The sequence below is a fragment of the Medicago sativa genome, chromosome 5 (genome assembly GCF_051527215.1).
Source record: "Medicago sativa cultivar Bolivia chromosome 5, Bolivia_mono, whole genome shotgun sequence".
NCBI classification, from domain to species: domain Eukaryota; kingdom Viridiplantae; phylum Streptophyta; class Magnoliopsida; order Fabales; family Fabaceae; genus Medicago; species Medicago sativa.
In genome coordinates this window covers 69,845,863-69,858,626 of record NC_140753.1, presented here as the reverse complement: position 1 = coordinate 69,858,626, position 12,764 = coordinate 69,845,863, and the positions used below count along the sequence as shown (strand labels likewise).

At 35.1% G+C, this 12,764-nt stretch overlaps 1 long non-coding RNA gene and 1 other non-coding gene across 2 annotated transcripts; one reads left to right on the top strand and one right to left on the bottom strand.

The window, feature by feature from the left end:
* Positions 1 to 480: 480 nt before the first annotated feature.
* Positions 481 to 587, bottom strand: LOC146924465 (small nucleolar RNA R71). Its single transcript, XR_015012961.1, has one exon. It is a non-coding gene; the product is annotated as a small nucleolar RNA R71 (small nucleolar RNA).
* A 6,095-nt stretch (positions 588 to 6,682) lies between these two features.
* LOC146924464 (uncharacterized) lies at positions 6,683 to 8,512 on the top strand. Its single transcript, XR_015010184.1, has 2 exons — positions 6,683 to 6,811; positions 8,164 to 8,512. It is a non-coding gene; the product is annotated as an uncharacterized LOC146924464 (long non-coding RNA).
* Positions 8,513 to 12,764: the final 4,252 nt, after the last annotated feature.

Here is a 12,764-nt window from a genome sequence, read left to right as displayed (position 1 = left end):
GTTAACTTCTTGGGTTCTCAATTTTTTATGCGAAAAACCAGAAATCGAGTTGTAATAATCAACGAGATCGAAAGGTATTTGCATAGACGAAAGAGAGACGCACGAAATAACACCGCCATGGCCAATCGCACTCTCAAAGAGTATGCAACGCCGTCTACGGCTGAGCCACAAGCTGTTATTGTGTACCCAACGGTTGAGGATGACAATTTTGAAATTAAGCCTGCCCTACTTAACTTGGTGCAGCAAAACCAATTCTCGGGATCCCCCACTGAGGATCCCAATCTTCACATCTATGTTTTCCTACGAATTAGTGGAACCATGAAGGAGAACCAAGAAGCCGTAAGACTTCATCTCTTTCCCTTTTCCTTAAGGGATAGAGCTAGCGCTTGGTTCCATTCCCTCGAAGTCGGTTCCATTACTTCATGGGATCAGATGAGGCAAGCATTCCTTGCCCGTTTCTTTCCACCATCTAAAACTGCTAAACTTAGAGACCAAATCATACGGTTCAACCAAAAAGATGGGGAATCTCTCTACGATGCGTGGGAGCGTTTCAAAGAAATGCTAAGACTTTGTCCCCACCATGGCCTAGAGAAGTGGCTTATAGTCCACACTTTTTATAATGGCATGTCTTATACCACTAAGATGTCTGTTGATGCAGCTGCAGGTGGAGCACTTATGAACAAGAACTACACGGAGGCGTATGCCTTGATTGAAGACATGGCTCAAAATCATTACAAATGGACCGACGAGAGAGCCATCACTAGTTCTCCATCCTCCAAAAAGGAGGCAGGTATGTACGAAGTCTCTAACTATGACCACCTTGCTTCTAAAATTGATACACTAACCGAAAAACTTGAAAAACTCAATGTTAGTGCTATCAATTCTGCTCCTACTCCTTCTTGTGAAATATATGGTATAACTGGTCATGCTGGTGTTGATTGCCAACTAGGTAGTGCTATTAACGGTGTTGAGCAAATGAATTATGCTCAATACAACCAAGGGATGAGACAAAATCAAAATTTTTATAAAAACCAAAATCCCTATGGACAAGTAGCACCACCCAGTTATGCAAACAACCAAAGATTCACTCAGAAATCCAATTTGGAAATTTTGTTGGAAAACTCTATTGCCAACCAAACCAAACAACTTCAAGAACTGAAAAACCAAACCGGATTTCTGAATGATTCTCTTTCCAAGCTCAATACCAAAGTTGATTCTATTGCTACTCACTCTAAAATGCTTGAAACTCAAATCGCTCAAATAGCCCAACAAGTGGCTACCTCTTCCCAAACACCGGGAGTCTTTCCTGGTTAAACCAAAGCCAATCCCAAAGCCCAAGTTAATGTCATATCTTTTGGGGGTAGTAAGTTAGGCGAAACTTTTGCTAAGGTTAAAAACATTGGGAAAGAAAATGTCAAGCCTTTAGGTGATAAAATTGTGATAGAAGAAGCAAAACCGCTTGAAGAAAACAAAACTCCATCCCCCTTAAATCTTGATAAGCTTAAACTAGAGGGTAAGTTTGAAAAATTTGTTAACATACTTAGGAAAATTTGCATTAAACTTCCCTTTGCTGAAGCTTTGTCTAGGATGCCCCTATATGCCAAGTTTTTAAAGGAAATTTTTTCAAAGAAAAGGGCTATATAGCATAATGAGACAATAGCCTTGGCTAAGGACACTAGTGCAATCATTCAAGAAGCACCCCTTAAGCTTAGAGATCCAGGTAGCTTTGCCATACCATGTGAAATTGGGAATGAAACCATAAACAAAGCCTTATGTGACTTAGGAGCTAGTGTTAGTTTGCTGCCTTTGTCTCTTCTCAAAAGGATAGGGATAGGAGAGTTGAAACCTACCGAAATAGAATTAAAGCTAGCTGATCGTTCTACCATGAAACTTTTAGGATTTGTCGAGGACATACCGGTTAAGATAGAAGGGATATATATCCCAACTGATTTTGTAGTCGTTGACATTGCGGAGGACGAAGACGTACCCATAATCCTAGGTAGACCTTTCCTAGCCACTGCGGGAGCTCTTATAGATGTCAAGAACGGTAGGATAGTCTTTCAAGTGAGTGATAAGATGGTAGGATTTGAGTTGGAAAACGTTATGAAAGGTCCCGCTCTTTACTCTTGTTGCATGCTTAACGATCATGTTGTGAAAGAACGTTTTATAGCGTCATCTATACAATATGATATCTTTGATCCATTCTAAGGATTCTTTCTAACCGTCAAGCTAATGACATTAAAAGAGCTCTTCGTGGGAGGCAACCCACGCATTTAATCGCTTTTGTTTTGTTTTTCTTTGTTTTAAGTTGTTTTGTAGGTAATTGTCCAAGTGTGATTCGAAAAAAAATCGAGAAATTGAAAAATTCTGAAGCCCCCAGGACCAGAAAGGTGGCACGGCCGGTGCTAGGATTGGCACGGCCGTGCCAAGTTTTTGAAGAAAAAAATGAAGGTGGAAGTCAGGAAGATGGCACGGCCCGTGCCAATAGGTGGCACGGCCGTGCCCGATCTCTAGCCCCTATATACTCATATTTTTTCTCTTCTTCTTCCTCATTCACAAACCACAACCCTCTTTCATCTTTCAAACTTCTCTCTAAACCTCCATAACCTTCAAACCCTCATATCTCCCTCAAAACTTAACCAAATCACTCAATTCTTTCACCAATCAACCACAAACTTCCTCCAAAACAAAAACCACCAATCAAAAACATCTTTCATCCATCCAAACCCATAATTCACCAAAACCCTAATCTTTCAAAACCTAACCCAAACACCACAAAACCTTAACCAATCTCCACATCCAAACCAACAAACCTTCCCTAAAACATCAACCCCAACCCTAAACCAATCCTTTCCACCAAAAATCTTCCCAAACCCTAAAACTTCAAACCAATTGCAACAAGGGTCAATGGCTTCAAGAAGAAGTGGTAAGGAACCAGCAAGCTCTCAAGGAGGACCTCCCCCAAAGAAGCAAGCACAAGTGAAGAATCATGGAATCCAGTTCAAAAACAACAAGCAAAGGGACAGGTATAAAAATCTCATCTCTAAACACTTGCATCCTTCTCGTTATCCTGATCCCAATACTTTGGATGTGCTAGAGCTTTTTGATGATGTTTCTAGGCTGATAGGAAAGTTAGGTTGGACTGATTTGCTGAAACCTATGCGGGGTTATGAAAATTTCACTTATGAATTCTTGAGCTCAATAGATTTTACCAAAGATAAGTTGGATTATGATAACCCTAACCATAGTGTTGTTTTTCGGTTGATGAATATTGATTATGACATGTCACTTCAGTACTTTTGTGAGGCCTTAGGTTTTGCAAATGAAGGATATATTCATGATCATTGGGATCCTAGTCTAAAACCGGTTAACTATGACCCAGCTGCCTTTTGGAAACAAATCACCGGTCTTAACAAATACGTCCCTAGGGCGAACAAAGCTAGCAACATTCACAACCCCGTACTTAGGTACCTTCAGAGGGTAATGACTTGCACTATTTGGGGGTAGAACCGAGCTAGGAAACACTAGAACCGATGAGTTGTTCATGTTATGGGCAATGCTCTACAACCACCCCGTCAATACTTGTTTTTATTTGATTGATCACCTAGACTTTGTCGGTACTAGACCGGCCGATAGAGGAGACATAGTGGTGTGTAACACCCCGTTTTCCCAACTTGAAAATTTCATTTAAATCAGAGTATTTAATTCATAACGGAATGTCACATAATTCATTTAAATCATAAAATGGATAATAATAATTATCCTTCAAATTCAACATCGTGAAAATCTTAAAACTGTTGCAGCGGAAAATAGTTCAACATTTAAAAGTCTTGGCACGCAGGCCTTATTGGAAAATCTCATAAATTAGTTCATAAAAGAGACACGTAAGGAATAGAAGTAAACACAAGCCCCCATCCTGTTACGTATCAGAGCACCTAGACACCAAGTGAGGAGTCCACTCACGAACGCCTCTAATCTTTATTACCTGCACATTACCCACGGTCGAGGCAACATATACGCAGAAGGGGTGAGATTTCTCAAACAATAATATTAAGCTTATAAATCATCAAAATGCATTTAACAACATAGAACATTATTAACATATCAAACATTTATCATTTAGCATCATATCAAATCATAGACAACCATCATCTTTTTAAATCATCATTAGACATCATGTTCAACTTAACACTTGACTCGACAACACGACTCAACTTGACAATGCAACTCTTATCAACTTAACAACTTAAACCATCGTGAAACTTCTTGTTATGCAAATGCATGTGGTACCAATCAACAACATAAATGAGCGTAATTAGGCTCTTCAACGTGTGAGCACAAAGGCTGCCGGGCCTAAAGCCCCCAACTTTAACGAGCACAAAGGCTGCCGGGCCTAAAGCCCCCAACTTTAATGAGCACAAGGCTGCCGGGCCTAAAGCCCCCAACTTTAATGAGTATGCAATGGACTCAATCTTCCTACAACTTAGACAACAACGTGAACATCTTATACAACTCCATAATCATGGACAACTTCTTAAATTCTTGCAACTTAGACCGACTCATGCAACTTCAAGACATTAACAATCAACAGCAGCAACCAATCAACATTTACAGCATTTAACGGTGTTTAAATAACATATCAACATTAAAGAGAATGAATCATATCATCATAAGCATCGTAAATAACACATATAGTGCATAAATAACAAGATCACATATTTATATAACCCATCTTTAAATCACACATTTTCAAATAACACATCTTTATATAACACATCGTCAATTAATTCATCTTTATATAACATATCATCAAATACTCACATCTTCATATATCACATCATTTTCACATCATCAAATAATTTACAAATTACAATTAGGTAAAAAAATTCATCAATTACACTTCGTTAAATGACTCATCAATTACGCATCAATACACATCCTCAAATAAAATATCTCCATAAATAAAAATCACTAGCAACACGTAAAATCCTTGTGTGTGTAGGTATATTTCTTTTTCCTAATTATCATAATTTGTGAGGCACTGATCCTATATTCTAATGGTAATTCTAATCAGCCTAGTTCACCACTGCTAATAATATTTTCCTTTCGCTCCATATGAATATGTCCTTCCAAATGGTAGTTCATCAGCCTATTATATAAATATAATTCTATGAATAATAAATTTCTTATGAGAATGTTTTTCAAGTAACTAAATAATTCACACACATAAGCACCTCTTAGTAACTATTCAAATGGAAAAGTTGGATATAACAAGTGAGTAGGCATACGATAGCTTCTAGAAAAAGTGGAGCTGAAGACAGAGTAGAGGAACTTATCATCACTTTCTAATATTAAATCTTGTTTGTGGCCTTAAATTAAACAAGAAATCATGAACCTATAAAATACCAGACGCATGAAACCATGTGGATAACCAAAATTTGAGAAAATAATGACAATAAACTCCCTTTTATAATTAACCAAAAAAAAAAACATACAGGAAATCCGACTAGAAATTTTATCCACAATTTGCTTTATGTCTAATTTTCTGGATCCGGAGATTAAAAGAAAAATCAATCAAACACTCATGTCAAAAATTCAAAGTTCACCGATGGATATTAGCAAAGAGAAAATTAATTAACCACCGACCAAAATAAACAAGCAGCAGCAATTAGATCACAAAATTTTAACATGAATTCATTAAAAGATCATAAAAAAAAAAACAATGGAAAACAAGACCCTTCACTACACATGTGATTATACAGCCCTTATGGTGAATATAAACTTCCCCTTTACATCAATTCAGCAATTTTCCATCATCTAATCATCAATTCTCACTCAAACCTTAATTCCTCATATTCTCACAAACTCATCCTAAAACATGTTAGATGCAATCTAATGATCTACAGACTTAATATTAGTGAAAGATAGTCTCACCCTTACCTTAGATTATTTTTCTGAAATCAAAAGCAGCGTGCGTTCTTCGTTCCTAGAGTTCTCTCTCTGAGTTCTCCTCTTCTTTTCTCTCCTTGTTCTCCTCTTTTCCAAAAAGCGGTTTAACGTAAAAACTCTTTCTAACCTAAGCTTCCTTATTTATAATACTAATCACTCTTCCTAAATCTATTTAGGCCCAATAACTTATTCTTCTTTCTATTCTAACCTCCAATTCTACTTACACTAATAATTCTCATATTCTAATAAATAATAGAATAATGCCACGTAATAAAATACATAAATAGATTCTAACTTAATAAAAATAATTAAATAAAAAGGAGGGCGTTACATGGTGGGTGGCATCATTACATATATAGCTAGGTGTTTTGGAGTAGGTGAAGATGAGGGGATCAAACCAATTGAGGGAAACAATAGGCTTAACATAGAAACCCTTATTGCTATGAATTTCATCAAACATCGCCCACCCCTCCATTACCAACTTAAGCTAAATGTGCCAATCATGTTTTTATTGCCTAACCCATCTCGGACTACCACCGAGGTGGAAGAAAATTGGTTGTATGTTAATGATGTGCAGGTTCTTGGTGAGCAAGATGATGAGGGAGAAGGTGCTAACTTGCACCATGAGGAAGAACACCATGGCCATGAAGCCAGTGAGCTTAATGAAAATCAAAGATGGACATGGATTCACAATGAAATCGAGAGGATGAGCACCGAGCAACAAAGGCAAGGTGTTGAGATCTCCGGCCTTCGCAATGAAGTTCAAAGGGGCAACCGTGTCAATGATGAAAATAATGAGATGCTCCGTCGGATGATGCAACACCTCCAACTTCAAGGTCCTCCATATGGACCTCAATAAATTGTGAGCTTTCCTCTTCCTCTCTTCCCTTCACTCCTTCTCTCTTCTTCTTCTTCTTCTTCTTCTTCTTCTTCTTCTTCTTCTTCTCTTTTAATTTCTTTTTCTTTTGAATCATTGAGGACAATGCTTCCCCTAAGTGTGTGTGTGTGTGTGGGGTGGGGGGGGGGGGGGGGGGGGGGGGCTAATAAAGTGTCTAGAGTCGTAGTGTCCAAACTCCCTTGAGCTTTATTCTTTTGTTTTGTTTTTATAGTGAAAGGCATGACTAGTAGCTTGTTTTTAATGTAAAAAAATGGCATGGAAATTTTTGTTTTGTCTCTTCTTTAGGTTGCTTCTTGTACATGAAGGTAGTTTCTTGTGTTTCTTATGTTCTTGCTATACCCATGTCTTGTTTTATTGTGAAAATCTCCAATGAGAAAAGCACTCAGTTGCAATCCTTGAGCAAATGTATGAATAGGTATTTTAAGGAACATGTTCTATCTTTAGTGTTAACTTAGACCCTTTAAAGTCTTAAGAGTAAAAGTAGTATAAGTTTGTGTGGGAAATTAATCAATGTTCTTAATTGTTATATTCTTAAATTGTTAAAGTTATAATGGGGCGGGAGAATGGCACCAACATGTGGGGGAAAGGACAATCCCTAACTTCCTAATTGTGGTGGTGACTCCCTAATTTGAATTTAAATTAAAACAAATTCATCAATGCTAGGGGGAAAGGACAATTACATCCAAAAAGACTTCCTACGCGGAGATGAAATAAAATAAAATAAAAATTTGCAGCACTGCTTAGGGTGATTTTGAATCTAGGGGGAAAGGACAATTACATCCGAGAAGACTTCCTACGAGGATAGATAGCCCCTAAGCATCTGCAGCCCCTTGCGCTTAATTGTTAATCTAATATAATTTTAACTTAAATTCCCATCACTCTTATATGAAATGAAGAAAGGACTTTTCTCAGTTACTTTAGCATTAAGGATAGAACCTATTCCTCATAATATCTGTCTTATACAGGAGCAATAAAAGGCTTGGACTGCACACACACACTCACTTGAGACTTGATGTTGGGTAGAATAGGTTCATGAGAAGCATTTGAAATTGTAATTAGTGTACTTGAAGCGAAGCCTTTCTTTTGAGACATGTGTTCTTAATATTGCCATGAATAAATCTTTTGTCGCTGCTATGTCTATTGCCTTTTGCTTGAGAACAAGCAAAGATTCAAGTGTGGGGGAGTTTGATGAGTCATAGATTAGTATATTTTAATGCTTTATTTAGTTTAGTTTTAAATAAGATTTGATTTGATTTTATTGCATTTTATTTCCTTTTAGAATATTTTACTTTAAATTGCTTTTTATTTTATTTTAGGAACGAATATATGGTGGAAGGTGTCTTGGAGCAAAAGAAAGAGGACTGGAGCAAATACAGTGCGAAAATACGAAGATACGGAACAAAAATATGTTTCCACCAAGTCAGAAGCTTGGCACGGCCAGTGCCAACATGTGGCACGGCCGTGCCACCTCCAGAGGCCTCTTTTGCTGCTTTTTCTTCGGGCCCAAGTTACCCTGTTGCAGCTTTACTGTTTTACCCTTTTAGTTGCTTAGTTTCTAAGTCGATTGTAAAGCTATAAATAGAGTAGCTCTCCACCATAAACAATCATCCTTTACTTTGTTTATTTCAAGTATTATTTCAATAAAAAGTCTTTATTTCCCTTTTACTTTCTTTGCAATTTATTTTACTGTTTTTTTCTCTCTTCTTCCCCCATGTCTACGATGAACATGAGTGAGTAGACTTCTTCGTCTTGGGATTGTTGGGGAGTCTAATGACTCAATCCTAAACAAAACAAGCCTAAACCCTAATTTCTATGTAACCCTAATTTCTAATCTAGATTCACCGTCTTAACGTGGATTAACAATTATCAAACTGTGGAAGCGAAAGCGGAGGGTTTGATAATCGTTAATCCATCATCCCAAACATCAATTCATAAAGCGAGAGCGGAGTCTTGATGTTGGAACAAGTGAATCTAGACAATAATTGCAAAACAGTGAAATAGTCTTTACAATTATTGAGACAAAGAGTAGTTTCAATCCTCTATGCATCTTTTAGTAATCATGTCAGCGAAATAGGCTTGGTTGCTAGAAGTAAACTCTCACCGGACTTTCATCGGAAAGGTGAGGGGCTAAGGGAAACCGGTCTTTAGAAATTAGTGTGTAAACCATGAAATTAGATGTTTAGGTCTTGTCTAGTGAAGGATTTGTCATTATGATGAACCAATGATCCCGAGGCTTTTTATTAATATTGTTTTTAGCTTCAGCAATCAAAACCCCTTTTTACTAAACTTTCTCTCCCGCTAATCATTCACTAAAGGTTAATTAAGTTGAACAACTCCCTAGCGGAACGATACTTTTACTTACTACTATTACTTCGATAGGCCGTGCACTTGCGGTTTGGCTGGTATTAAAAGTTCAATTTGATATGCTAATATTTGTTAAATTGTGCAAGACCATAAACTAAAATTTATAAGTCTTAAAACAAAGTATTGGTTCTCGAAGAACAAATGAGAGCAATAGAATTTACAAAGGAAGCTTATGTTGCAGATCTAAGTCTGAAGAACATCAGAAGCTGATTACCAGAGTCTGAAGTCACAAGTTTGCCGAAAGAATAGAAACCTGGAGCAACGACTATTTCAGAGGAATTAGAAGGCATTGGATGCTTATCCACTGAAGAGCGCAGAAATAGGACAATAGTACAAGTGTACAACCACTACTCCACTCTTGTCTGCACATAGTACCGCTACAGTTGTGTCTACGCTGGTTAATTCTCCAAGCAAGAAATGGATTTCAAATTATTCTCTCCTAGGACACTAACTAAATCAAGCAACAGATCATTGGTGATGATCAAGCTTCTACAACGACTCTTTTGATGTGCTAGCACTTCTACAATGTATCTTTCATACCTCTATATAAAGGAATGAAGACTTGAAGATTTGTGGAGAGTCAACAACAATTTACTTGTGCCAAAACTCTGCTGAAATTGTTGCACGTCAGTTCACTTATAGTTTCTTATAAACTTTCATATCTTAAAAATTATGGAGTCTTAAGAGTATGTATCTGATTTGTATTGTGAACACCACTGATTGTATATCAAGTGTTCAAATCAAACATTTTTTTTGTAATTTTGTTTGTTTAGAAGTCTCTTGATTTTGTGCTTGAGCATAAGAATACTCTTGCTTGTATGCTTGAGCATTTGTAATCAGATTCTGATTTTAGTGAACTCTCGTTGGAAGTGCAAGGGGGACAGGAGTACTACTTCCAGATTGTGGAATGAACCTGTATAATTGTTTTGTGTCTTTCTCTTCTCTCTTCCTATCTTTACATTATCCGTTGCATTAGACTTAGAACATTGTTTCAGGATCTGAACTTTATCAGGCTCTAAAATCTGGACTTAGTTTAAAAAGAAGAAAAAGCTAACACAATTCAACCATCTTCTTGTGTTTTTTTCACCTTCAAATTAGACATTTGTGTTTGCTACAATTTTTTTTAATATTTAGATTTATTTTATCTATTTGTTACATGTGTTATTTGTATTCAACCATCTACTCGTATTAACGCAATAAAAAGAGCAGAAATATGGGCATGTGAATTATGGTAACTGAGGCGTCAAATGATTAGGATGGAGCTTAATTGGATTTTTGTTAATTATTAATTTTTATCATTATAGAATAAAGAAAAAAATGATTAAACATGTCAAATAAAATCAAGAAATTTTAAAAAATACCACCAAATTTTTTTAAAAATCAAATAAAACTAAAGCAAATTTTTTCGGATTTTTTTTAGAATATGAAAAATAAAATAAAAAATGGGTCTAAACAATGGAATTTTGGATTTTGAGGGTCGGAATCCCGTAAGAAATTTCTTCTACGGGAGTCTTTATCCTTGATTTTTGTCCTGATTTTATGGCCAAGTTTCGGATCCGATCAAATAGCCCAAATATAGTTTTATTGATCAGGAACAGTTAACAATGATTTCAAACAGAATTATGAGAGTTAGGAAGATTAATATGATCCTGAAAATGATTATCCATGTTACAAGCATGTTCAGAATTTGTGCTGATACAGTTCAGATTATATAATCTGAATTGTTTTTCCCTTAAATAAGGGTGTTTATTGGATGTTCGGATTCTATAACCCAAAAAAAGCAATGAACGAAAAAGCAATGAACGCGCCCTATGTTTTGGGGTTTTCGGATTATAAAATTCAAATTGGTGAAAAACTCATTTTTTTCACCCCACAACAAAGGAAAAACTCAGTTGAATTCTAAAATCCGAAAATCACATGGGCACTCATAGAGTGGGAAAAGAAATAGTCAATAAAAAATGAATCATATTTTAGTCGGTTACTTCTTGGCTTGGCAAATCATAAAATCAGGAAAAAATCAAGGATCAAGACTTCCCTAAAAGGGATTTGTTACGGGACTCCTCCCCTCAAAATCCAAAATTTCATCGTTTAGACTCATTTTTCATTTTTATTTTATTTTTTATGTTCTCAGAAAAATCATAAAAAATTTGAATTAGTTTTTTCATTAGTTTTATTTGATTTTTAGAATTTTTTGATGGTATTTTTATAATTTTTTGATTTTATTTGACTTGTTTTATTTTTTTTTTGTTGTTTTTAAAAGCAAAGTTTGAAACTGCCGAAATGGGAGAGATGCTGATTGTTTCTTATATATAAGCATATTTCGGATTATATAATCCGAACTCATCTAAACCAAAGGGTATTTTTGAAAGAAAAAAATAAGGCCTGTGAAAATGTTATAAGGTGATAAAAGTAAGAGTCTTTTTTATTTCTAACATGCTTTATGCAAAGAAATCTCAATCTCAACCCAATCTCTCTCAATCTCTCGGACTTTAAAAATAAAATTCTGCAAAAGAAATCTTAAAAATAAAGTAATTATTTTTTATGTAACAATCACAATACTTTTTTTTTGTAAAGCTTATTTTCCTAATCACTTTTTTTTTAAATTTTTTCATGAAAAACATCACATATTATTTTGTAGGGTTAAATATGTTTTTAGTTCCTATAAAATTGAGACCTTTTAAGTTTAGTCCTTACTTAATTTTAATAGTTCTTTTGGTCTCTATTTTTAAACCAACTCATGTATTTTTTAATTAAATTGTGCAGAAATGTGTAGTATATTGTACACATCTCTCCCAAAAAAAATTAGAATTTTTTAATGAAACATGAATTAATTATTAATTTTTAAAGAAATTGTGCATAAAAATTCATAATTAATTCATGTTTCGTTAAAAAATTCTAAGTTTTTTGGTGAGAGGTTCTTATGATATTATAAACTTTTATGCAAAATTTTATTCAAAAATATGAATTAAATTTACTTAAAAGGACTAAAGGAGGGACCAAAAGTGAAATTGAAATTTTTTTGGAGGACTAAAAGTGGAAGAAATTTTTTAGAGGGATTAAAACGAAAAATTGATATATTTATAGGGACTAAAATGATATTTAACTCTAAAAAAATAATATCTAAATTAGTCCATGACATTTATATAGAAGGACACGTTAGCCCTTCCGTTAAGTTAACCAAGAGACTAATTTATCCCATATATAAAAATGTATGGGATTAAATAGATATTATTTTATGTCAAAGGTTGAATTGGGTCGTAAGGAAATTGTGGGAGAGCAAATTGAACTGATTTGGAGATCCTTAAGCTAAATAACTTACTTAATTGATTGGCTGAAATGTCATATTAAAATGCCTCCTTATCTCAACAATTGAAGCAATATTTGTAAAACTAATAACCAACATTCAATATTCTTTTTTGTTCAAAAAAAAAAAACATTCAATATTCTTTCAGTGCATTTGACTGAAAAGGATAATTGTTTTTTATTTAGGTATTGAGCTATTTGAGCCAAGTGTTATCATGGAGATGGTCGTTTCACTTACTTCGATCTAAAC